Raw genomic sequence first — 15,193 nt, 5'->3', positions numbered from 1 at the left:
TGGGCGCTTGAATGATTATGTAAGAAATGCTTAAATAAATACGACTTCAATAGTTTAAAACACAAAAAGCCCAAAGATCTAAACTTAGGCATTTTTGACTGCATTAAATAACTTTTTCTTACATTTAAAACCTGCATACTAAAAAATTCATGCAAAAATTTCAAAAAGAAAATCTACAAAAACGCCGCTCACGTAAATTTAATTATTTCCTACAGCTTGACAGTTATCCAGGAATAATCAAATTAAAAAAAACGCGCGACGAAAAAAACGGAATTCCGGGCTTAGCTAGAGCATTAAGAAAATCACGTAAAGCACTCTTTTCTTTTGTAACATTTACGCAGCTGTCTAATAGGTGCGCCGCCCTTTTAATATTGGCCGATTTGTTAATACCAATATTTAAACGGGTATTGTTAAACAATCAAAAATCAAAACACTTGTAGTACTTACAATGTTAATTATTTCCTAAATAAAACAAACTAAGACCAAACAAAAAGCAATCGCTACATATAAGCGGGTATACCTGCACTGCACCTAACACAGTCTTGTAAGGCGATTTTATCCGAGGCTGCAATTTTTTTCGGTGATAACTGAGTAAATATCGGAGAGATTTCCTATATAATGCGACATTTTAAATGTTTGCTCGAGTTCTTATTGAAGAAACAAACTCAACCCATCATAACTAGCAAGGGCGGTTACCACACACAGGGTTTATTAGCCCAACACAAATTAAACCTTTTCTCTTTCTTATCCCAAGCGTCTGGAGATCTTGTAGAGTTACAAGGACGTTGAGATATTATCCTGAATCGCCGTTGACATAGATCAAAGATTTCCATTCATTTTTCCACTGCGCTCTGTTTGCTTACAGCTACATACCCCGTCACTGGTTTCCAATATTAATCAAATTCGCAAGCCTACATTCTATCTGACATTTAACATTCGCCAACTTGGATTATTTTATGACCTCATCTCTCATCTTAACGTTTGTTTATATCTTGTTGGCAACTTCAGGCGACCAGTGACGTCAATTTTGGGTTCCTACTTATCCAAATGCATTGGAATTGCCTGAGCTTAAACCGGAACCCATTTTGCAGCGACCCGTCTACGCTCGTCTCCTATACGTGACGTATCTCTAACCTTCGTTGCTTGTTTGTGTACTATATAAAGTTAAGCACACATCGTCGCTCAGATTTTAGAATAAAATATATTTGGTTTGTTTGTTATATGTACTTATTTATTGGGGCGGTAAACCAACTTAAATGTTATTGCAGCATTTATAGACATACAACTAACAAATAACCCAGGCTTTTATTCGTCTTTATTTAATTTAAAAACCATAATTTATTAAATCTAAATGTTAAATAATTAAGCGATAATGGCTGTTTCTTTTCCTATATATTCTTAACGTTAAAAACGAAAAGAACTATGTAAATATTGCGGCCCAAATTAAGGCGAAGTAAGGCTCTATAAGGGTTTTAAACGTAACATTGCGGTCGTTAAAATCTTTGGACGCTTAAGCATTCAAAATACGATTTTTTTTCCAATTCACTTTGTGAATATCACTTTATTGTATTGTAATACAAATTGATACGATTATTATCAGTTTAATTTGCTTTTTTTGATAATTTGAGTTTCAAAAATAGATGTTTACACAAATAGGCAATTTTTTGCTTTGTTGAATTATGTCAACAAAATTAATCAATTGCCACTTTGGAATTTAAATTTCAGAAAACCTATTTTAAATATTCGACAATCATTTTTTATAGCTTTAGTAAAATAAAACCAGTCACTGTAAAAATTTTATAAATTCATGCTTGCAAAACCTTTTTTTTCTATTTTTTATAAAATAAGGAGTAAAAATTAAAATCTTTTTTCGTCGTTAGTTTTAATTTTAAGTAAATCTTTCAGTTAGTTAAATTAAAAACCAAATAAACTTTAATTTCGCAATATTACCACGTGTGTGGGATAACAGCGCCAGTTTACGTTACAGAAAATCTCTTCGGCAAACTTTTTTTAGAGTTACTAGTCTTAATAGGGCTTGTTTTAACGACATTCCATCATCAGTAAGTTTTGTAATAGATCGTCGTAATTTAAAAGTTTATGGGAATTTAACTTCATCCATCAGTTAACTGAATTTTTTTATTTTGCAAATTTTAGCCACTATTTAAAAACAACTCAAAAATTAACTTGTTGTACCGCTGAAGAGCAACTATATTTAGTTTTTAACTTAAATTCGATTAACGTTCATCAAAACAAACCAATAAAACCTCATATTTTAAAAATATTCTTTGTACTTTGCAAGGATGATAAACCAGTAATCGTGATTTGGATAAGCTTAATGCACAAATGCCAAGCAGGTTGCTAAGCACAATAAGCCTAAAATACAATTATTAGCTTGAATGAACCAGGTAATAATTTCTAGGAAATGTAAAAAAAACTAAAAAAATTGGTTTCTTCCTACTAGGGCAAGATAAAAACAACAATTTAGTGTGTAGGTGTAAATCGTTGCTTTCGTTTTTGTAAGGAATTCTTTTTGTTATTTACGATTGTAATTTACTACATGACTGCCTTTACTAGAGAACCAATTACACGCAAAAAAACATGTTTTTCTTTAAATTTTTATCCGGTTATACCTTTTCAGAATAACATTAATAAAACTTTATACGACTTTACAGCCTGAAGTCGTTACCCTTTTCACTATCAGATTTTGTTAATCATATTACTTAATAATTAATCTGCTATAACTGATTTTAGCTCTGCGAGTTCACATCAGTTATAGCGGGTTTCTTGAAGGAGCTAAAATATGCAAGCAGGAAGGATCGAACCCCGTACATCATGTAGCAAATCCACGTGCTCTTTACACCACGTAACTAAGTAACATTAGAACTTATTGTCTATTTCTCTACGCCATATTTTTAGCTTGGTTTGTAATCAGCCCAAAAAAACGATTCGCATGTTAAATAAATAATTTTTATTTTTTATACCAAGTATATATTCGAATGTTTTTTTTCTTCTAGTTTTCCTATTTTTGATGACTCCTATTTGTTTGATTAAAGCTTTAAAACTAAACTTTCTTGAAAAAAAATTGGAACGTTATTTTGTTTAAGTGAAAATGTTATATTGAAAAGAAGAACGAGAACTAATAAAGCTTGATATTAAAATGAACTGAATTTGACACTAAAAAGAAAAAGGAAAAAAATTAACAAAAAAACATAATACCCCTGAACTAATCAGCATAACACTGTAATAATTGCAGTTTTTACATCAAATTGGTAACACTACATGAAACGGGCATTTAATATTGAGTAGAATCTAACAAAATACAGAATTTTACAATTATATACCAATTAAAATTATCAAGTTACTCTGAAATTGCTGACAACCCATAGCCTTTACATTTAATTTATAATTTTTAAATTTGGTTATTACACAATGTATGCGAAAGACAACAAAAGAATTACTCAATACAATATATACATTTTATTAAAAAGTTTTTTAAACAACAGTTTTGTATTACAAATGTCAATCAATATCATTGTTTTGTATACTTTCATCAGTATAATGGTCATTTTCTATTGTGATACAATCCTCTGTTTCATGATCACTGGTTGTTGTATCAGTAGCTGAATCTTCAGTTAGAATTTCAACTTCATTTATAGCCAACGGGACTGTAAAATTTTCTTCTATTTCCAAATTCGGATTTTTTTCCACCGAATCAGAATTACAAATTTCTTGATCACTAAGTATTATATCTTCATTATCATTAGTGCTTAGAAAATTATTTTCCAATGTAGCTAATACTTCATCTTTGTTCTTAATCATTTCTTCTGAAATTTGCACCTCAATATCAGATCCAAATTTTTTGTTAGATTCCGAATCACTTTCAGAATTTGAAGACCCATTTTCAACAATTTCTATTATTGTAGAGCAAAAATCACAACCAATGTTTTCAGTAAGTGGATTTAGATTATCACTTTTAATTTCTGTGTCTGTAACCAATTGAATTTCTTCTTCATTATCTTGCTCACATTTTTCAGAAATAACATTTTCTTTATCAACATTTTTAACAACTTCCACATTTTCCTGAATTGCAGGATCACCTGGCTTTTCTTCCCTTTCCGAAATTGGAGTTGCATCATTTTGATCTTGTTTGAAATCTTGATCATCATTTTTATTATTTTCGTGTTCTGTGATATCTGCCACTTTTTGTTCGCATTCAAAATTTTCGACTACTTCTGTCTCTTCTTTAGAAATTGGATTTTTTTCATCGAGTGCAAAAGGCAAGTCTTCTTCTTTCGAATTCTCATTCACATCATCATTATCATCTACTTTAGTTTCTTCATTATTTATTACAGGAATAATATGATCTGAAATGTCTTCACACGAGAGGCTTGTATCACTTATATTTTGTTCATTATTTAAGGAGCACTGGTCATCATCAACAGGGAATAATTCGTTTATATCAACATTCAGATCGAGGTTTGCAGCTAGATCTTTACAACTATCCACCTCTGAAATTGAATTCTTACTATCTTCATCAGATTCTAATTTTTCCGAGCATACTTTTGTGTCAGACAAAACAGGATTTTCCGCCTCTTCACTGGAAATTTCTTCATCCAGTTCAAGCCCAGCAGAAAGAGATTTATAGGAGCTAAGATCATCATTGGAAGAAGTGAGATCATCCTCTAGGTTAATGGAATCTAAGATTGGGTCTTCAATAGAAAAATCCTTAATATTTTTGTTCAAAATAATTGCTTCTGTGCTTAAGTCTGTACCAGGAATATTTTCTTCGATTTCTGGTTCCAATAAATTGTCATCTGCAGTAATTGTTTCAAGTTTTTCACTTTCCAAATCTTGTTCATTCGATGTTTTATTGGATGTTGGAACCTTGTTAATAAAAACTGAGATTGTCTTCCATTCCCCACTTGTGTTTTCTGGTTTATCAAAAATTTCTTCAGCTAAGTTCTCGTTAAATATTTCAAAATCCTTGCTGAAAATAGAATATGCAAAACTGTTACACATCTATATATAACAAAGCTTACTTGTCGGTAAATATATATATGTCCAATAAAAAGTAAAAAAACTGCAGTTTGTAGTGCGCATGTAAATTAACAAGCATATATTAATTGCTGTTGCAGCCACCTCTAAGGGTCGTTTTAAAAATAAAAATTAAAAAAATAACATTGTTTTACACTTTTTATAATAACAAATTTTTAAAGTTGAAAATGAGTTTTTTGTGATTTAATTTTAATTATTGTTTTTTTTTTCACAGTAAAACTAAATTTGAAAATATAATGTTTGCCTAATTGAATAATTCAATTATAGTATTTACCGTTTTTTTGCTGCTTCAGATTGATTTTTATTTTCATGATAAACAAAAGTTGGCAATCCGTCTTGTTCCAAAGCTCGGGATGGCATTTTACTTTAAACAAAAGAAAAAAAATTAACGTTTACGCAACAAAAAATGAAAAAAATTAAGTGTGTGTAAATAAAACTAAAACGCTATTAAATTCTTAAAACATTATATTAAAAAATTTACTTGAAAAAATAAACACTTTAAAGTTTTTATACTTATTGATTAACTTATCAGATGTATATTCATGTTCCATATCTCTACAAACTGGTTCTAAAATAAATAAAAAAAAACTTTATTTTAAATGTATACAAATTTATATATATACCCCAAAAAAATGTTAAATATTAAATGAATTTAATTTATTAAAAAAACATTTTTTTTTAAATTTTAACAACACATTGCATTGGTATACCATTTTCTAAATTTTCCACTTCTTCTAGAGGTTCATGCAGATTTTTACATCTAAAAGTTAAAATTAAGAATAACTGTATTTTATCTAAGTGGTTAGAAAACTAATAAAATAAAAATTTGTAAACAAAAAAGTTTAAAAAAAATGTTATTTACCTTTTGTTTTGTTCTTGAGAATTACTTTTATTTTCAGGACTTAATCCTTTAGAATGATAAACAAAAGTTGGCATTCTAACTGGGTTTGGAGATTTTCTTTTTTGTGGAGAAACTTCAGATGTTTCGCTTTGAATACATAATTTATAAGAAAAAAAATATATACCAGCACTATGCAGCAGCTTAGTGTAGTGGTCAGAACACTTGCTGGACTACATGAGGTGGTGGTTTGATTCCTACTGCTACCATGCTGTAGAGCCCTTGAGTAAGGCGCTATAAACGATATAAATTCCTGCTGAGTCAATACTTAATCAGCAGTTAAATTATGGGGCAATTATAATCTATTATATCCCAAACTGCCACAGGCGACTCGAGACTGGGTGGGAGTAACTGATGTTACTTTAAGTTAGGTCGAGAAGTAGAAGTTTCCACATCAAGATTAAACCTAAAGTAAACCTAAAGATATGATTTAAACATTCAAGAAATTTATAATTATTTATATATAACCTATAATATACATTTATTTCAACAATGATTTTTTATACTTTAGTTTAAGTTTTACCCTTTTTCTTGCAATGAAATATTTGATTCCAAACCATCTGCTTCGGTTTCAAATTTATCTTCTTGACTATGCTGCACAAAAGCTGGCATTCTTTCTACATTTTTCTTTGTCTCTTCACTTAGTAGTTGATTTGTAGGCATTTCAAGCAATTTTCTGTTAAATGATAAAACCAAATATGAGATCGTGGATTCAATCCCCACTGATCTCATGCTGTAGCGCCCTTGAGTAAGGCACTATAACTGGTATGAGCTCCTGCTGAGCCAGCACTTAATCAGCAGTATAATTATCAGGTAATTATAATCTACAAAACCCCAAACTGCCACAGACAACTCGAGACTGGGTCGGAGTAACTGATGTTACTCTATGTTTAAGTCGTACATTCGACTTTCCCACATCGAAGATAAAGATATATACAAAAAAAACTGTCAATTCTTTACTGTCTTTACAGAAAAATTTAAAAAAAAAAAAAAATTAATTTTGTAGCCAATATGTTTTAGTTTTTAAAGTACAAAATTGTTTTAAATGGATTTTATAATTTAATAGCAAATATACTGAACTAACCTTTCTGCATTCTTTAGGGCTTCCATTGGGCTGTTGTATATTTCAAAAGGTGATGCGAAAACTTCTAAAAAAATATATATATACATAATAAAAAAAATTACATTTTTAATAAACAATTGTTTTATCTATGAAACCTAAATGGTTTGGACACTTGTAGTAACTTATAATTTAGTGAATTTTAATCGCTTTTGTTTTGTTACTTTTTTAAAATTCTTATAATATAACACAAAGTTTTATTATTTTTTAAATCTACTATTTGTAAAAAAACATTTACAAATCTATAGAATAAAATACTTAATCAGCAGTTTAATTATCGGGCAAATATAATCTATACAATAGCCCAAACTGCCAAAGGCAACTCAAGACTGGGTCGGGGTAACAGTTGTTACCCTATGTTTAGACCGTGCAGTTGATCTTCCCACATTTAGGATAAAAAGAGTATATACAAAAAAAACGAAAATACTATTTTTAGTTAAACTTACCTGGAGTTATGGAATAATCAGTTGGGGTAAAAACACTATCTTGTAACAGAGAAGTTGAACTAGATATTGGATTGCTTATATGTACAGGAATAGGCAGACCAACTTTAGGAAAATCACAAACACTTTGCTTAAGGTCTTTAAAAGGTACTCTCTCTGCACCACGTTTTAGAATGTTTTGTTTTGTTTCAAAGACCTCGGCATTGGTCCGCACGTTTTCATTGTTTTGAAACAAAAAGTCAGCAATGGAGTGATTGTCCACATACAGTGACACCAACCAATGATTGATGTGAGCTTCGGAGTCCAGACATCCAATAAACTTGGTTGTTACAGTCAAACAATCTTTTCCAATATTGTGATTTAATAAATCTATAACACCTTGATCCCAAGTCTTACCAGCAGGACTTATACCAAAAAGTGAGCATCTTATTATAAAAGAAGATCTGCTTTTAACCGAATCCGGTAAATCATTTAAAGTTGCTATGTCCAAGTTAACAATATTTCTACTTTCAATATCGAAAATTTGAGCATATTTGTCATCAATTTGCTTTAGAGCAATCCCGTATAAATAAGTTGTTTTATCTGTATTTTTAAAAAGAACAAGGCTATTCTTTGTAAAAGTAGCGGTTGGAAGGGTAAACGAGTCTTCGATTTTCAGTGATAATTTGGTTTTGGTTGAGTTAAGTTTAACAAAAATGCAGTGTGGATCACGTACAAATAAAACCTTGGCATCAAAAACATCACCACCCTTTATAGAATTAACCTGAGTAAGGCAACATAGATCTTCAGCATTTTTTACAATAATAGTTTTAGTGTGTTCTGGTTGGTTTGCAAAAAATAAATTTTCATTTGTTTCATTTTTGTTTTTAGAAATCTTCTTAATGTTAGATGCATAGTCTTCAACAATTTTTCGAAAAGTTTCAAAGTATTTTTGTAGTAAACATCCATTTTTATGTATCGATTCCATGAGTTTGTTAAATTCTAAACCAACATTAACTTCAGCTGGGTCGTTTATAATAATCGAGGGAACAAAATTAGAAGCATCGAGATTTTGAGACTCTTCAAATTTGTAACAGGTTTTCAAAAAATCTGGCAAAAAAGGTGAATCCGAGGATAATTTAACTTCCCATTTATTGATGACAACATCAACACACTTTAGAAACTCGACAAAAAACGTCCGATTAACCATTTTTTCATGAATATTCTGAGCAAAATCTGTCTGAATATCTAGCATTTGATCTGCAGATAGGTAAAGCTGACAATGTACTGCTGAAAATGGTAGGGAAAACAAATTATGTGGCATTTTAGCAATTTTAACATTTTCCTTTGGATACACTGTGCCATCATCTACACAAATAACTGAATTTTGATCGGAACTTTGAAATTGACATCTCATCCAGATGTCCTGTGTCGACCTTTTTGCTAAGAACATTTTTGACGATGGGTCATATTTATCTAAACCTGGGTCAACTTTTTCAAGTAAACTTTGAAGTTCTTTGTAATTTTCATCATTAGGCTGAACATAAAAATCTTGAAGGCTGGTCGCAAAACTAACAACAGCCTTGCATACATACCCTGGTTTTATGTGTTCATTTGGAATAGGATATACAACTGCAGATGAATCCCCATCACCAATTTCCAAACAAGGTTTCAAAGATTGTTGGTTCTCACACTTTAAAGATGCATTACTAGTTAGATTAGTTGTAGAAAGTTCTTTCATGATATCTTTTCCATCTGACAAAATGTTCACAGTCCATAGATGATCAGTAACCTCAAGAAATTCGACCTGAATAATTTTATCCAAATCCAATTTCGAAAATATTTGGTTAGCATTTTCTGATTGTGATTTAAATTCTAATTTCAGCGAACAATGAATTGCTTGTTGATCAAAATTTGCTGAATTTTTTGACAGGGTTTTAACACAATCTTCTTCTACTTCACATGAGTTACCATAATCAATAAAAAACACTGTAATTTTGTCTTCACATTTAACAATTCGTCCCCTATACCATTCCTCATCTTCAGGGCTTTTAGCAATACAATATTCATTCTCATAAAATATTTTATTCTCACAATTATCAAGGGCATTTTTCGCAACATTTTCATAAATTTCGTCCAGTTTGTTGGTTTCAAATTGAATATAAAAGTCAAATGCACTTGTAGAGTAACTGATATAAGCATTATGTAGTTCACCTGTAGTTATATCAGCAATAGAAACTTTAACATTTTCAATAACAGACATATCTGCATTTTTCCCTTCCGTTTTTTTAACGACGATGTTTTCTGCATCAGTTTTCTTTTCCATATATTCCTTGTTTAGCAAAGTGTTGTCAGGCAATCTTAACATGACATCATAAATATTATTTTCATACGACACAAAAGTAGCACTCAGCTCTTTTTCTGCAACATCTTCGTTAAATTTCTTAATATCTTCTCGAGTCCATGATGCTTTATCCTTTTCTACATGGGCAAGAGAACATTGAACAGCTTGTGCAGGTAAGAAACAAAATCCTACGTTAGTATGTCTCAAGTTAGTTAAATGTATAACTTCCGTATTTCCATAATCGACAAACTTAACTTTGACATTTTCGTCGTCAATTTTTTTAATTACTTTGGCTCTATACCATCCATTGTCAGCAGAATATTTTGCTATACAAGCAGAACCAATCTTAAGTTCAGTTGCACTTTTAATTAGGTCTCCAACATTGCTTTCATCATTGTAATATGCTTCAATATTAAGCATAAGTTCGTCTAGTTTTATGTAGTTTTCGTTTAACTGGCAATAAATATTACCAGGAGTTTCAACATGAGAAATATAGACCTGTGAAGTTGGGCTGTCCATCAAATTTGTTAAGTATTCGTAATTGGGTACATCATTACCATTTGCACCTAAAATTTCAGAAAGAGGAACCTTTTTTGCTGAATTTTGATCCGTATTCTGATCTGTACTGGTAGTAGATATATGAGTTTTTGCTATGCCATCGTCAGCAAAGAAATCAAATAACAATTGTATTTTACCATTGCATAATTCGACCCTTAAATCCAGCTGAAACTGGTCGTCAATTTTATGTACATTATCAGAATGGGCAGCAATCTTAACAGTGCCACAATTAGCTAGATCTTCAAGTTTTGCAACAATTTGTGCTGGCATCAGTTCACTTGGCACTAAAGGAAGTTTACAAGCAAAACCAACCTCAGATAAAGTTGTATGTTCAAGCTTTAAAGCTCTCATGTTGGTTTTGTTTACAATTGCTGTGTTACCATAATCGACAAACTTAACAAGTGCCTGATGGGGGCCAGTATGTTCTATAATAAGACTTCTGTAATATTGGTGATCAGTAACATTTAAAGCAAGACAGACTTGCCCAACAGCTGGTAGTTTATCTAAAGTTTTTAAGTTTTTGTCACCGTTGATTAGAGCCATTAGTTCTTCAAGTTTAGGAGTTTTGTTGGCTAGTTGTAAATAAATGCGTTCATGAGATACAATGTGGCTAAGATAAACTTGTTTGTTAATTTTTTTATCTGGAATTAAGAACTTCTTTATATTTAAGCCCTTGTTGGTGAAAGTAGGTAAATCAAAGGCATCACATTCTTCAGGAATAAACTTCGCAAAACCTTTTTGAACTAGCATAGAGGCAAGATTTTTGTCGTCATTTTTTAGTTCAACTAACAACAATTTCGAATCCACGTTTTTATGTAATATACGAACGTCCAACTGAGAATTGTTTAACAAATTTTCAAAAAAAGTTTTTGCTTCTTTTGACCAAATATCACCCTGGTTTGGGCATACACCACCTAATCCACACATAACAGCAAGTCTCGGCCATTTCGCCATTTCTTCAACCAACTGCTTTAAATTGTTTGAGTTTTCAATTATTTCCATGGTACCAGTGTCTATAAATTGAACTTGTACAGCCTGTTGTTGAACGCTTAATACTTCAGCACGACACCATTTTAGGTCATTGTTTTTAGCACAAACAATATTGCCAGGCATTAATGGGGTAGTAATGGAATAGTCAGAGTTTCTTAACGCCGTGTAGAATCCATCAACTTTTTGAGAACATTCAATTTGTTCATCTTCTATTTCCTGAAAGTGCAAAAAGAAATTTCTAGGGTTGTTGCAATTGGATGCAGTTACTTTTCGCTTGGCCCCCACTCTAACAAAAAATGGATCTTGTATTTCAATGCTTAATCTCCGTTTTTCTGATTTTAAGTCACCCTCTTCAATGGCTTCAGATGCAATAGGAGTACTAGATGTAATAACAGATTGCTGCAAGACTTTAATTATAAAATCATTAACACGATTTCCATTGTCGTATAAATCCAAATTAAAACGTCCGTTAATACTGCCTGCCACTACACCGCAAAAAAGTTTGTTTAACAGAAGTTCGTTTAGTAAAGCTGCAGTTTCTGGTTTTTGTATAATTTCTCGAGAAAGATTTACATCCAATAATTTACATGGTAATGCTTGGATTGGAACATCCGACATTTTACCGACATATTTACGGATATTTAAAATATTCACAGCATCAACATTACCATAGTCGACGAACAAAACTTTTACATTTGGTGCGGGAAGAACTGCAAGAAAGTGAGCACGATACCAAAGCTCGTCGTTGTATTTCGCAAAACACATGGTTGTGTTGGATAGGTCTTGTAGGGTTATGGGGTCTGTATTTTCCTCATTACAATGCTTCTGTAGGTCATCCATTAATTGGTCAATGACAGGGAAATTTTTCTCCAGATGACAGTAAAATAATTCGTTCGAAACATGGGTGACATAAAATTTATCTTCTTTTCCTTTCACCATGTTTAAGTTGGAATAAACAAAGGACTTCAACACAGAAGGGGGTTTTAATTTCCCCTTGACAGCAAGAGATTTTCCATGGCCACCGTTTACAATCATTTCTTCCATCGTCATATGCGCCGTTCTGAGACCACACATAAAAAACATTCCCTTCAAGTTACCCATGTATCCATGAATAGTACAAACCAGTTCCTCACTAGATAGAAACCTTTGAAAATCTTCTAAAGCCCCTTTAGTCCAAGTGTTATTAAAGGGCTCAAACAAACCTTGAATAGTGCATCTAAGAGCTGCAGGTACCAACGCTTTAACTAAGACTTCATCAATAATTTTTAAATCCGAAACATCACATTTGATAATGCGACCATGGTCTACTAAACAAACTGTTACATGGTTGGAGTTAAGGAATTCTAGAACAGCTCCCCGGCACCAGATTTGATCGAAGACAGCGCATGGCATTCCGCAGTACAGTGAGTTCTTATTTACATTTAGATCTGGTGTCAAGTTGGTGTAATTTAAAGCTAAGGTTTGAAACAAGGAAAAATATTTTATTTTTAGGTTGGCGTCGTTTATTCTGAGAAAATATTCGTCGAGGGAATTCACTCCGCAGCCTTTTACACTAAGTTCCAACCCAACCATATTAACTCCATGATTCCTATACTGTAAAAGTTTTGGATTAGGCATCATGGTATTCTTCTTCACAACTTTGCTTTTAGGAGTTAAATCTGTATTTATGTTCGAGTTAGGAGAATTAATATAACATGCATAACCTTCATTGACAAGACCTTCAGCAGCATCGATTGTTTTTTCGTTTGCCATTACACTAAACTTGATGTTATAAGTTTGATTTTCCTTACTTATAAAATCACCAAATATCGGATAGCCTTGTGTTTTTAGTATGTTATTAATCCATTTGTAGGCATCAATTGACCATTTTTTTCCAGCAGGTTTTATGTTGTTGATTTTAGACTGAAGTGCTTGCGCTTTTGGTTTGAAAAACTTGGAGGCCAATACTTTCGCATCACCTACTTTAAGAGTAAGATCATTGCCGTAATCGATAAGTTTAACTTCTAACACATCGTTGTAAGTACAGAGAACCTTGGCTCTGTAATATTTAAATGAGTTGCTATCTGATTGCACAGCACACATTTGATTAGGACTTGGATCTTTTAGTATTCGTTTATTCTTAGAAATTTTGCTGTAGTATAACAGCATGTCACCGGAAAGATTATGAAGTTGTTCTCCATTGCTGATTTGCTGTATCCAAATGCACTCGGGGTTTTCTACAAAACAAACACGAACACCAACAAAAGCTCCCATGGTTGTACAATCAGAATCCAACATTTCGCAAGATATTTCTTCATTTGGATTCAAAATTTGATCAATTTCAACATTTATACTTTTACCATCTTGATTTTCCAGTTCAAAGCAGTAGAAATAGGTCTCAAGATTTATCTTTACAACTTCACATTTGAAAATTTGGTTGACTAGCAAATTTTTAACCTTTAGCTGTTGTTCCAAACTAATATCATAATCAGGAGAGGTTTCAATCCCATAAAGTTTAAACTCCACAATTTGAGTCGGGGTTGATAGAAATTTGTTGTGAATATAATAGATTTCATCTGGGCTTGAAGTTATAGTCACCCCATAATCGACTAACAGAATTTCTATTTCATTTGAATCCAAAACCTCTTTGACTTTGCCTCGAAACCACTTTTGTGTTTTTTTATCCTGAACAACGCAAAGATTGCCTGGTAAGAATTTCGACATTCTTACTGCATCAGGAATAGGTTGGTTGTATAAGCTCTCCATATTATCGTTCATAGTATCAAAATTGCTGTCATTCGACAGCACACGTCCAACTATACAGTTCAAATTTTTCACATTTACAACACACACATCATAAGTTTGCCCACTTAATAATAATAAAGGCTTGTATTTTTTTAAGTGAGTATCACGTCCAATGTTCCATTGGGAATTGTTTGGGGTAAGTGGAAAAAATAAAGTTTCACCATCGTGGATTAGATTCACAAGATAAGAATTCTTTGGTTTATCATTATACAAAATATTGACAATCACTTCTTTTCGGTACAACTCCTTCAGTTTTAAAATATCCTGATCGTCGAGATCTTTTAGTATATAACACTCAAAGGCTTGGCATTGAATTGACAAAAATTCAGATTTCATTTCTCGAAGGCAAGTTGGGGTGCAGTACAGTGCATGGCCGTAATCAACAAAATAAACAAGAACTCCATCACTTCTCTCATAAGAAATCACTTTTGCTCGTAGCCATTTTTTGTCTTTTTCCGAAAAAGCGCAGCATGGCATTCCCTTTTTAAGATTTACAATCAAGGGCGATTTGGAGTTGAAGCAATATGAAGCGATTTTATTTTCAATTGCATTTATTTTTTCAATATCTTTCAGAGATATGAGATAAAATGTTCCATCTATTTCAACATTAGACATTAGAGCAGAATATTTTTGGATCGGTTCCAAATCCAAGTAAGAATAATCAGATTTATTTGGTTCAGTGTTATCACTTGTTCTTGGTTTAACTAATCCCTCAGCAATTATTCGATCACAAATGTTTTGTCCTTCTTTAGTTTTAATACTCACAGAAAGAGTTTGTTGTGTTGCATATGAGTGCCCAGTAACTTCCACGTCCAAAATTGGAGACTCAAGATAGTCTTCCAAAATCTTCTTAGCCTTTTCGTCAAATTTTTCTTGGACAGAAACATCTGAAAGTAAACACTCTATCGCTTGGTATTCTAGCTCACAGAATCGTTGATTTAAAACAAAAAGTGAACAAATTTCTTGCTGTTCTTCATCTCCATAATCTATGTAGTGAGCTCTGCAGGAATCGCCGTCAATTT

This window comes from Corella eumyota, chromosome 1, assembly GCF_963082875.1.
Source record: "Corella eumyota chromosome 1, kaCorEumy4.1, whole genome shotgun sequence".
NCBI classification, from domain to species: Eukaryota; Metazoa; Chordata; class Ascidiacea; order Phlebobranchia; family Corellidae; genus Corella; species Corella eumyota.
This window is presented reverse-complemented; position numbering follows the sequence as displayed.